A 12,880-nucleotide genomic window follows, 5' to 3' on the forward strand; every position below is an offset into this window, starting at 1 on the left:
TCGTCTTGATGACAAGGATACTCTATTCTTCGAGGATCGCATTGTTGTGCCTAAAGGTGATCTTCATAAAGTCATTATGAACGAGGCTCACAATTCACTCCTCTCTATTCACCCTGGAAGTACAAAGATGTACCAGGACCTCAAGCAGTCGTATTAGTGGACTCGAATGAAGCGCGAGATTGCTCAGTTCGTGAATGAATGTGATGTCTGCAGAAGAGTGAAAGCAGAACACCAACGACCAGCTGGTCTCCTCCAACCTCTTGCCATTCCAGAATGGAAGTTTGACCACATTGAGATGGACTTCGTGACTGGATTTCCAAAGTCCAAGCGTGGCAATGATGCTATCTTCGTTGTCATCGACAAGCTCACTAAAGTGACTCATTTCCTTCCTATCAAAGAATCTATCACAGCAGCTTAGTTGGCAAAGCTATATACCTCCAGGATTGTCTCCCTACACGGCATTCCGCAGTTGATATCTTCATATCATGGCAGCATCTTCACCTCTAAGTTTTGGGATTCTTTTCAGAAGGCCATGGGCACCAACATTCGCTTCAGCACATCTTTTCATCCTCAAACTAGTGGCCAAGTCGAGCGAGTCAATCAAATTCTTGAAGATATGCTCAAGGCTTGCGTCATCTCTTTCGATATGAAGTGGGAAGATTGCCTTCCATATGTCGAGTTCTCCTACAACAACAGCTTCCAAGCGAGTTCAGGCAAGGCCCCATTTGAGATTCTCTATGGCAGGAAGTGTCGTACTCCTCTTAACTGGTCAGAGACTGGTGAACGTCAACTTCTTGGAAATGACTTGATCACAGAGGCAGAAGAAATGTGCAAAGTTATTCGTGATAATCTCAAAGCCGCGCAATCGCGCCAGAAGAGTTACTATGATAGCAAGCACCATGACTTGGCTTTCGAGATCAAAGACCATGTCTACCTCCGCGTCTCTCCAATGAAAGGTACTCGTTGCTTCGGTATCAAAGGGAAGCTTGCCCCTAGATACGTGGGTCCTTTCAAGACCATCAGCAAAAGGGGCGATCTCGCCTATCAACTTGAGCTTCCCTCCAACTTTGCAAACATGCACGACGTGTTTCACGTGTCTCAACTCCGCAAGTGCTTCAAGACTCCTGACCTGTAACACTCCGGATGTAACTTTCCCTATTTGTATCCAACTCTTGCCCTTTCCGGTGTTAAGTTATATTTATTTCTCGGGTTCGGGTCTTTGTCTCCGTGTGTGTTTTTCTTTTCCGTGCATCTCTTATCATGTCATCTCGTGCATTGCATTTGCATACATGTTCATCTCATGCATTCGAGCATTTTCCCCGTTGTCCGTTTTGCATTCCGGCGCTTCGTTCTCCTCCGGTGGCCATTTCGAGCTTTCTTTCGTGTGTGGGGATTAAACATTTCCGGATTGGACCGAGACTTGTCATGCGGCCTTGGTTTACTACCGGTAGACCGCCTGTCAAGTTTCGTATCATTTGGACTTCGTTTGATACTCCAACGGTTAACCGAGGGACCGAAAAGGCCTCGTGTGTGTTGCAGCCCAACACCCCCCAAATTTGGCCCAAAACCCACCAAACTCTGCTCCATGTCCTAGAGCGTTCGATCACGGTCGCGTGGGCGAAAACCGCACCTCATTTGGACTCTCCTAGCTCCCTCTATGCCTATATATACACCCCCCTCCGAAATCCACGGTTCTCCTCCCCCCTAACCCTAGATCCAACTCCTCCCGCCGCCGCCGGACAGAAAAATCACGTGCCGGACGTGTCCGCCCGGCTCCGCGGGACGAATCCGCCGCCGCCACGTGTCCCGGGGCCGGTCCCCAGTTCGCCGCCGCCCGCGGGCCCGCGAGGCCCGTGCGGGGCCCTCCCGGCCCGCTCCGCCGCCCGCCTCCTCCTCCAGTCGCCGCCCCCGCGCCCGGCGACGCTCGCCCGCTCCGGCCGCCGCGGCGCCATTGCCGGCCGCCGCCCGGAGCACCTCGCCCCGCCGCCCCAAGCCCTCGCCGGCGCCCGCGCCAGGGAGAGGAGCTCCCGGCTCCGGCGACCGCCCGCCGCGCCGCTTCCTCCTCGCCGTCCGGCCCCCCCTCCCCGCTCCGGCCACTTCCTCTCCGGCCGCCGCCGTCGTCTACAGGAATCCCGGCGGGATCCGCCGCCGTCTCGGGCCGCGTGCCCGAACCCTAGATCTGGATCCTGGGGTAGTTTTTTTTTCACTAAGTCCCTAGATTTTTACTCCATATGCTCCTGTTTGAGGACCCGTATCTCCGCATCCGTAGCTCCGTTTTGGGCGTATAATATATCAAAATCTTCGTATCGACATGTACATCATTTCATTCCATTGCATCATTTGCATTTGAGGTCATCTTGTTGCCCAAAATGCTGTTAGAAGGAGGCTTCGTGAGTTAAGTTGCAGATCCGTTAGTTCATCATGCACTTTTGTCATTTTTGCCATGTTTAATCCGTGCATGAGATGCCTGTGCCCCTTTGGGATGATTTTTTAAGCATTTTGTCTTCTTTCCAGAGGTTCCACCCATGCATTTTTAGGATGTGTGTGTTGTCTTGTGCAAGCTTGCGAAGAGAGGTACCTGAGATTGCTGATTTCAGGGACTTCGTGATTTTCACTAAGTCTGGGATATTTTAGTCCATGATGCTATATGTCCAGCTTGTTTCCTAGTGATCCGTGCCTCTTTTGAGGATGATCAGTAAGGGAGTTTTGATATTTATGTTATGCTCTATCCATCCATGTCTTTGTTTGCATATTTGGAGTGCTCTAGGTTGACTCAATCGAGCTCAACTTTTGCTTCATTGTTAATCTGGGCAGATCGTCAACTTGTTTGCGATTTTGCCGATGCTACCGTTAGTGTTCCATGCATGCTATGCCTTTGTTCTTGCCATTTGTAGCTAGCATATTGTGTCTTATTTCTGGATATATGCTTGCCTTGCCATGACTTGCACCGTAGTGAGTGCATCGAGCTCGTTTACATGCCTTCGTGAGTTATAATTCCAGCATGTCTCAGTTTTCACTGTCTGAAAACTGATTGTGTTCGAGCTATGTTCGTGAGCTCGGTAGAGTATTTTGTGAACCCTTTTGACCCCAGGTCACTTTGGGTCTTTTGTTAATCTTGTTGAGTAGCTTCATGCAATGTTCTTACTTGTCATGTTCAGGTCATTTATCATGTTGTTTTGCTGCTCCAAAGAGAGCATCGTGATCTGAAATTTCAGGCTAGTGTTAATTTCACTAAGTCTGGAATCTGTTTTGCATATTCATTTTTGCCATGCTTGTTTGAACCCCTTAATGGATGAATTTGCCTATGGCTCAGTGCTAGTGTTTTGTTAACCATCTTGTGTACATCGCTGCCATGTATTTTGTTTTCATGTTTGGTGGCTGTAGCATGTTCATTTCGTTGCATTTAGATGCCTACTTGCTGTAAATCGCAGACCGGTGTCATATCTTAAAACGCTTGCCATTTCCAAACCGTAACTCCGATTCCAATGATCTTTATATCGTTTTCAAGCGATTTCATCCCCTCTATCCAGTGGCACACTTGGTTTGCCAAGTTGAGTCCAGGTTCATGCATTTCCTGTCATATCTTGCATTTTGCATCCCGCATCGCATCCCGCATAGCATATCATCATTTCATCATATTGCTTGGTCTCGCACGTGGTTGATTGTATCCTTGTTGCTTGTTTGTATTGTTGGGTAGAGCCGGGAGACGAGTTCGCTACCGAGGAGCCCGTTGAGTTTGCTTGTGAGGATCCAGTCAACTCTGACAACTGTGCAGGCAAGATGATCATACCCTCGAAATCACTACTATCTTTGCTATGCTAGTTTGCTCGCTCTTTTGCTTTGCCACTGCTACGATGCCTACCATTTGCTTGTCAGCCTCCCAATTGCATGATTGAACCTTTAACCCACCTTGTCCTAGCAAACCGTTGATTGGCTATGTTACCGCTTTGCTCAGCCCTTCTTATAGCGTTGTTAGTTGCAGGTGAAGATTGGAGCCGTTCCTTATTGGAACATTTATTTACTTGTTGGGATATCATTATATTGCCATGTTATCTTAATGCATCTATATACTTGGTAAAGGGTGGAAGGCTCGGCCTCTCGCCTAGTGTTTTGTTCCACTCTTGCCGCCCTAGTTTCCGTCATATCGGTGTTATGTTCCCGGATTTGCGTTCCTTACGCGGTTGGGTTATAATGGGAACCCCTTGATAGTTCGCCTTGTTTAAAGCTTTTCCAGCAATGCCCAACCTTGGTTTTACCATTTGCCACCTAGCCTCTTTTTCCCTTGGGTTTCCGGAGCCCAAGGGTCATCTTATTTAACCCCCCCGGGCCAGTGCTCCTCTGAGTGTTGGTCCCACTGAGCGATGTCCGAGGCTACCAGGGGCAACTCTGGGCTGGCTTACCCGACGTCTGGCTCATCTGAGTGTGCCCTGAGAAAGAGATATGTGCAGCTCCTATCGGGATTTGTCGGCACATTCGGGTGGTGTTGCTGGTCTTGTTTTAACCTGTCGAAGTGTCTTGAGTTACCGAGATACCGAGTTTGATCGGAACGTCTTGGGAGGAGGTCTTTTCCTTCGTTGACCGTGAGACCTTGTCATGGGCTAAGTTGGGACCCCCCTGCAGGGATTGAACTTTCGAAAGCCGTGCCCGCGGTTATGGGCAGATGGGAATTTGTTAATGTCCGGTTGTAGATAACTTGAACCTTAATCAATTAAAATGAATCAATTGAGTGTGTTGCCGTGACGGCCTCTTCTCGGCGGAGTCCGGGAAGTGGACACGGTGTTGGAGTAATGCTTGCGCAGGTTGTTCCTTTAGCTTCTCGCTCGTGCTTCGCCTTCTCTTCTCGCCCTCTTTTGCGTATAAGTTAGCCACCATATATGCTAGTCGCTTGCTGCAGCTCCACCTACACTTGCCTTGTCCTTCCTATAAGCTTAAATAGTCTTGATCGCGTGGGTGTGAGATTGCTGAGTCCCTGTGGCTCACAGATACTACAATTCCAGATGCAGGTCCAGGTGATTCCGCTCCAGGTGACGAGTACGAGCTCAAGTGGGAGTTCGACGAGGACTCTCAGCGTTATTATGTTTCCTTTCCCGATGATCAGTAGTGGTGCCTAGTTGGGGTTCGATTCAGGGCCTTGTCGCATGTTGGGTTCTTTTCCATTTTGGCGCCGTAGTCGGGCCATGAGTGATTTGTATGATGGATGTTATTTATGTACTTTGATGTGACGTGGCGAGTGTAAGCCAACTATGTACCTCCCCTTTATATTATTTATGTACATGGGATGGGTGATGATTTCCTGACTTGCGACATTGCTTTCAATGCGGTTATGCCTCTAAGTCGTGCCTCGACACGTGGGAGATATAGTCGCATCGAGGGCGTTACAAGTTGGTAATCAGAGCCTTCCCCGACCTTAGGAGCCCCATTGCTTGATCGTTTTTAGAAGCCGAGTTGTGTCTAGAAAAATGTTTTGAGTCACTTAGGAATTATATATCGGAGAGTTAGGAATTCTTTTTACTTCCCAGTCTCCTCATCGCTCTGGTAAGGCATCCTGACGTAGAGTTTTGACTCTTCTCTTCTCAAATTTCACTAAAAAAATTTTAGGATCACGCGAGTATCTTGGTTTTGTTCCGATGGTTTTGTGACGAGAACATTGTTCTTGGTGCCTCCTGTCTTTAGGGGTTGTGGCAGTGTCCCGGGGAGTTGAGCTCCGAGGTGTTGTCGTCACAATTTTATCGTTGCAATTCTGGTATACTTGAGATTTGTGCGCGACATCGAAAATCTCTTTTATGCAGTTCGTTGGTGAGATAACCTCGACGCCACCCAGTACTGGGGCGGGAGTTCGGGAGTATCGCCATAACTTGTATAACGGATGCTTTTCGAAGGTTGAGATAGATGGTTTCCGAAGGTTTCTTGGTTATGTGTTGAAGGATGGATACAGCTGGATGTAGGATTTGCTAGCTTGGGTGAGATATTATGCTTCCCCTGTATCCCCAACACCTGATTGCATAACCGGGAAAATTTCGGGAATTTCATAGGTGGGAATTCAAGTAGCCTTAGGATATCTTTCCAACAGATGTATGATATGAAATTGGGGTTCGACGTCTAGTGGTTCGCCTATTCACGGTCGATTTTACAGTGGTCTCGTTGTGTCTTAAAGAGTCCTTGGCTATGCTGACTCGGGGATGCTTCGTATGTCATGTGCACTGCCTTGTACATGATGGTGCTGTACGATCGAGCCCGTGTAGGTCCCACCACGAAAACTTCGGACGAAATTTCTATCATGTATTTGTTCCGGCCTATTCCGCAAGCCAACCCTTGGTTTTATTTCGAGTTGTGGCATTCGTTTTGCTTCGACGTCATATGTTGATTCCATCCTCCGTTGTTGTACCCCTTCTACCTGATTCTTCGTGGCTTCGCAATTTAGGAATATGTGACCACTTCAAGAGAAATGCATTCGTTCATTTTGTTCGGATGTGAAGACTATATGTTGCAATTTTCATTCTGTTGGATTCAGCTTCAATATTTGTCTATCAATGTGCTAATGGTGGTCAACCTCTTCAGGATGGCTCCTCCAACGCGCACGACTCCGAATCCTGATCCGCCACCGCCTCCACCTCCTCAAGAGGCATGGCAAGCTGTGATGGCCGCTACCAATGCAAACACTCAGCTGATCATGCAAATTATCCAAGAGCGCAATCAAGGCAGTCAAGGGAATCAAGGCAGCAACCAGGGTCACTTTGCTACACTCAACCAGTTCCTTGCTAATGGGCCAAAGACTTTCAGCAATTGTGTTGAGGCAACCGATGCTGACGATTGGCTTGTGGATCTGTGTAAGCATTTCGAGTGCAGCAACGTTAGGCCTGAGGACTTTGTGAAGTTCGCTTCCTTCCAACTCAAAGATCAAGCTGCAGAATGGTTCCAGCAGTACAAGGATTCCAGAGGTGGACGTTTGATCACTTGGGATGATTTCCGTCAAGATTTCCGCGCTCATCACATTCCGCAGAGCGTGGTTGAAAGCAAGCGTGAGGAATTCCGCAAGCTGAAGCAAGGCTCTTTGTCTGTCTATGACTACAACAAATTGTTCCAGAAACTTGCCCGCTTTGCCAAGCAGGACGTGCCTGATGAGAAGAGCATGATATATCAGTTCAGGGGTGGTCTTCGTGAGGAAATTCAGCTCGCTCTTGTTCTCTTTGAGCCCTTGAGATACGATGAGTTCTACAACATGGCACTGAAGCAAGAGGCTGCTCAGTTGAGGTGTGATGCTTCCAGGAAGCGAGTCAGAGATGTTACTCTGTCTTCCTCTACTCAAGTGGCCAAGCAGCAGAAGTTTTGGCTTCCTCCTCCTCCGTTCCGTCAGCCGTTTCAGCAGAAGAGCAAAGGTGGCAGTGGTTCTTCCCACCCACCCAACCCAGGCTTTCAGAACAAGACTTCGTCTCAAGCTCCAAGATCGAGTGCTTCGTATCACCGTCCACTTTCAGAGGTCACGTGCAACAAGTGCCAACAGAAGGGTTACTATGCCAACAAGTGTTTCAACCAGAGGCGTCTTCCTCCTCCTCCTCCTGTCAGATCGGCAAGTACAGCTGTGGTCAAGCATAACCCCAAGTCCGCCAAGGTCAATTTGATGAATGCAGCTCAGGCAAAGGACTTGTCAGATGTGATCATGGGTAACCTTCCTGTTAACGATATTCCTGCAAAAGTTCTTTTTGACACGGGTGCATCGCATTGTTTCATCTCGAGGCCATTTGTTTCTAAGCATGAGTTGCCTTTGCAAGATTTGCCTAGTCAGTTATCTGTGGTTTCTCCGGGTAAATTTATGAATGCAAGCGCGTTTGCCCCAGATGTTTCTATCACATTGGGCGATTACAAGTTTCTCTCTTCTCCGGTGGTTCTTGGCAATTCTGACATTGATCTTATTCTTGGGATGGACTGGCTCTCTAAACACAAGGCTCACCTCGATTGTGCAGCCAGGCAGATTCAACTGACTCATTCGTCTAAGGATGTCATTGTCTTTGCCGCTCGGGATAATACCATCTGGTTGTTTTCTCTCAATGAGAAGGTTGAATTGGATGCTATTTCGCAGATTCCGGTTGTTTGTGAGTATCAAGACGTTTTTCCAGAAGAACTCCCAGGGATGCCTCCAAACCGGCCGGTTGAATTTGTTATTGAACTTGAGCCCGGTTCGGAACCTGTGTGCAAACGTCCCTACAAGCTCGGCCCCGAAGAGTTGAAGGAGCTGAAGAAGCAACTCGATGAGCAAGAAAGATTGGGTCTCATTCGGCCTAGTACTTCTCCGTGGGGTTGTGGTGTTCTTTTTGTGAAGAAGAAGGATGGATCGAGTCGACTTTGTGTTGATTACCGTCCAGTGAATAAGAAGACCATCAAGAACAAATACCCACTTCCCAACATCAATGAGCTGTTCGAACAACTCAAAGGTGCTCAAGTATTCTCCAAGCTTGATCTCCGTATGGGTTATCACCAGATTCGCATTCGTGAAGAAGATATTCCCAAGACAGCATTCAGAACAAGTTTTGGCTCATATGAATACACTGTCATGTCTTTTGGCCTCGCCAACGCTCCTCCGACGTTTTCTCGCATGATGAACTTCATCTTCAACGCCTACACCAATGACTTTGTTTTGGTCTATCTCGATGACATTCTGGTTTTCTCGAAGAACAAGGAAGATCATGCCAAGCACTTGCGTTTGGTTCTTGACAAGCTCAGGGAACATCAGTTCTACGCCAAGTTCTCCAAGTGTGAATTTTGGCTCGATGAGGTTCTTTATCTTGGCCATATCATCTCTGCCAAGGGCATTTCCGTGAATCCTGAGAAGGTGTCTGCAATTGTGAATTGGGAACCTCCTCAGAACGTGAAGCAACTCCGCAGTTTTCTCGGTCTCGCAAGCTATTGCCGAAGATTCGTTGAAAACTTTTCCAAGATCGCGAAGCCTCTCTCAAATCTTCTTCAGAAGCACGTCAAGTACGTTTGGTCTCCGGAGTGTGATATTGCTTTCAACACTTTGAAAGAGAAATTGATCACTGCTCCAGTTCTGACTCCACCTGATGAATCCAAACCGTACGAGGTCTTTTGTGATGCCTCTCTCCAAGGTCTTGGCGCAGTTTTGATGCAAGAGAAGAAAGTTGTCGCTTATACATCTCGCCAGTTGAAGCCTAATGAGAAGAACTACCCCACTCATGATCTCGAGTTGGCGGCAGTTGTGCATGCTCTTTTGACTTGGAGACATCTTCTATTGGGAAGAAAAGTGGACATTTTCACTGATCACAAGAGTCTCAAGTACATCTTCACTCAGCCTAATCTCAACCTAAGGCAAACTCGATGGGTCAAAATGATTCACGAGTATAATCCGAGTATTGAGTATACTCCAGGCAAGGCCAATGTGATTGCTGACGCTTTGAGCAGAAAGGCCTATTGCAACAGTCTGATTCTCAAGCCTTATCAACCCGAGCTTTGTGAAGCTTTCCGCAAACTGAATCTGCAAGTTGTTCCTCAAGGTTTCCTCGCCAACCTTCAAGTCTCTCCTACCTTAGAAGACCAGATTCGCCAAGCACAGCTTCTTGATGCTATGGTGAAAAAGGTGAAGATTGGGATTGCCAAGAGTCAGTCCAAGTACAAGTGCTACCGCCTTGATGACAAGGACACTCTCTTCTTCGAGGATCGTATTGTTGTGCCCAAAGGTGAACTTCGTAAAGTGATCATGAACGAGGCTCACAACTCTCTCCTCTCCATCCACCCTGGTAGTACGAAGATGTATCAGGATCTCAAGCAAGCTTATTGGTGGACTCGAATGAAGCGTGAGATCGCTCAATTCGTGAATGAATGTGATGTCTGCAGAAGAGTGAAGGCAGAACACCAAAGGCCAGCTGGTCTCCTCCAACCTCTTGCCATTCCAGAATGGAAGTTTGACCACATTGAAATGGACTTCGTGACTGGGTTTCCAAAGTCCAAGCGTGGCAATGATGCTATATTTGTTGTCATCGACAAGCTCACCAAAGTGGCTCATTTTCTGCCTATCAAAGAGTCGATCACTGCAGCTCAATTGGCGGAACTCTATACCTCTCGCATTGTCTCTCTGCACGGTATTCCTCAAGTGATCTCTTCAGACCGTGGCAGCATCTTTACCTCGAAGTTTTGGGATTCTTTTCAGAAGGCCATGGGTACCAACATCCGCTTCAGCACTGCTTTCCATCCTCAAACAAGCGGTCAAGTCGAGCGTGTCAACCAGATTCTTGAAGATATGCTCAGGGCTTGTGTGATCTCCTTCGGCATGAAGTGGGAGGACTGCCTTCCTTATGCTGAATTCTCATACAACAACAGTTTTCAAGCAAGTTCGGGCAAGGCCCCATTTGAAATTCTGTATGGCAGGAAGTGTCGTACCCCTCTCAACTGGTCTGAAACCGGTGAACGTCAGCTGCGTCGTTCGATCACGATCGCGTGGCCGAAAACCGCACCTCATTTGGAGCTTCCTAGCTCCCTCTACCTCTATAAATAGCCCCCCCCCATTCCAAATCACAGGTCTTCTCCCTCAAAACCCTAGAAAATCTACCCCGCCGCCGCCGTACATGTCCAGCACCGGCCGAACACATCACCGCCGCCAATAGGAGGCTGCCACCTGTCCCGCGCCGGGCCTCCCTCCACCGCCGGACCGCGAGGCCCAGGGCGGGCCCTCCTCCACCGCCGCCCGGGCCCAGCCGCCCCAGCGTGCCCCGCCGCCTGGCTCATCGCCCGCGCCGCCCTACCGCCCGCCAGCCGCCCAGTTCGCCGGCGATGACCACCGCTTGCTCGCCGGTGCCGACCACTGCGACGCCCCGTTCCGGCTTCCGCGCGCCGATGCCGCGCCTCCTCGTCGCCCGAGCCGGCGCCCCTCCACTCCGACCGGCGACCTCTCCGGCCACCTCTCCTTGGGCCAACTCCGGCGTCAAGTCAGACTCCGGCCGCCGTCGTCTACAGTTTCGGCGAACCTCATAGATCGCGCGATTCAGATCTGGGATTTGAACCTCGGTTGACTTTCTCCCCGAACCCTAGAATTTTTGCATACTTTGACGCATCATAACTCATCAACCGTTGCTCCGATTCGTGTGTGTAGCATATCAAAATGTTCGTCTCGACGAGTACTTCATTTCATCTCATTGTATCATTTTCATTTGAGCTCATATTGATTCCCGAAATGCTGTTGGAAGAGGGCTATGTGATGATAGTTTCAGATCTGTTTCAGCAAATGCACTTTTGTCATTTTTGCCATGATTAATGTGTGCATGCTATGATCCTGAGCTCTACATGTGTTTTGAAGTATACCATGCCATCTTTACAGGGGTGTATGCCATGTATTTTTGTGATCTTCATGGTGACTAGCACAAGCATGCAAAGTAGCTTACTCAATGTTGCTGATTTCAGGGACTTAGAAATATTCTAAGTCCTTGCCCTGTCCTTATTTTTATGCCATCTGTTCATGTTGTTTCCTGGTGATCCGTGCCTCTTTTGAGCATGATCAGTAAGAATGTTTTGTAGATATTGTGGTGATCTATCCATCTATGTCTTTGTTTGCATTTATGGAGCACCCTAGCTTGAGTCAATCGAGCTCTACTTTTGCTATAAAATGTTCCTGGCAAATTGTTAACATGTTTAGCAATTTTGCCGAGCTTGTTGTAATTGATCTGTGCATGCTATGATGTTGTTCTTGCCATGTCTATCTTCTATGCCATGTCTGCTTGCTGGGTGTATGCTTAGTTTGTCATGCTATGCCTCGTAGTGAGTGCATCGAGCTCGTAAAGATGCCTACTTGATATCTGTTTTTGCCATGTTCCAGTTTTTCACCAAGTCTGAATCTGTTTATGTTTTTGCTATGTTCACGTGGTTGCAATTGTATTTTGTGATCCCTTTTGGCTGATGGTCGGTAAGGGACTTTTGTTGTACGCTTTGAGTAGCTTCATGCCATGTCTTGCTTTGCCATGATATGTTCCTGTAGCATGTAGTTATTATGCTCTAAACATTGCTTCCTGATGTTAAATTCCTGACTTGATGTAAATTTCTCTAAGTCTGAAACCTGTTATCATTTGCACATTTGCCATGCTTGTTTGAACCTGTTAATGAGTGAATTAGCCGTATCTCAGTGTTCATCTTTTGTCAAGCATCTTGAGTGGATCCCTTCCATGTATTTTGTTGTCATGTTGGAGTGCTGTAGCATGTTGTTCGTGATGCATTTAGATGGTCTCGTGCTGTTAATCGCAGCATGGTGCCATATTTGTTTTGCTTGTCATTTCCAAAACGTGCATCCGATTCCGGTGATCTTTATATCGATTTCGACCGAAATAAACTCCTCTTTCCAGTGGCACTCTTGGATTTCCAAGTTGAGGCCAGGTTCAATCATTCCTTTTCAAATCTTGCATATGCATCACATATCGCATCCTGCATATCATACCATGTTTGCATCATGTTGTTTGTGCATCGCACGTGGTTGATTGCGTTCCTTTTGCTTGTTGTTCTTGCTTTGGGTAGAGCCTGGAGATGAGTACGTGATCGAGGAGCCCGTTGAGTACGCTTACAAGGATCAAGTCAACTCAGAGAACTTTGCAGGCAAGATGACCAACCCTCGAAATCACTTCTATCTTTGCTTGCTAGATGCTCGCTCTTTTGCTATGCCAATGCTACGATACCTACCACTTGCTTATCATGCATCCCATATTTCCATGTCAAACCTCTAACCCACCATGTCCTAGCAAACCGTTGTTTGGCTATGTTACCGCTTTGCTCAGCCCCTCTTATAGCGTTGCTAGTTGCAGGTGAAGATTGGAGATCATTCCTTGTTGGAACTTGTTTATTGTTGGAATATCACCATATTATATTGTCTATTTTAATGCACCTATATACT

This window comes from Triticum urartu, chromosome 5 (genome assembly GCF_003073215.2).
Source record: "Triticum urartu cultivar G1812 chromosome 5, Tu2.1, whole genome shotgun sequence".
NCBI lineage: Eukaryota > Viridiplantae > Streptophyta > Magnoliopsida > Poales > Poaceae > Triticum > Triticum urartu.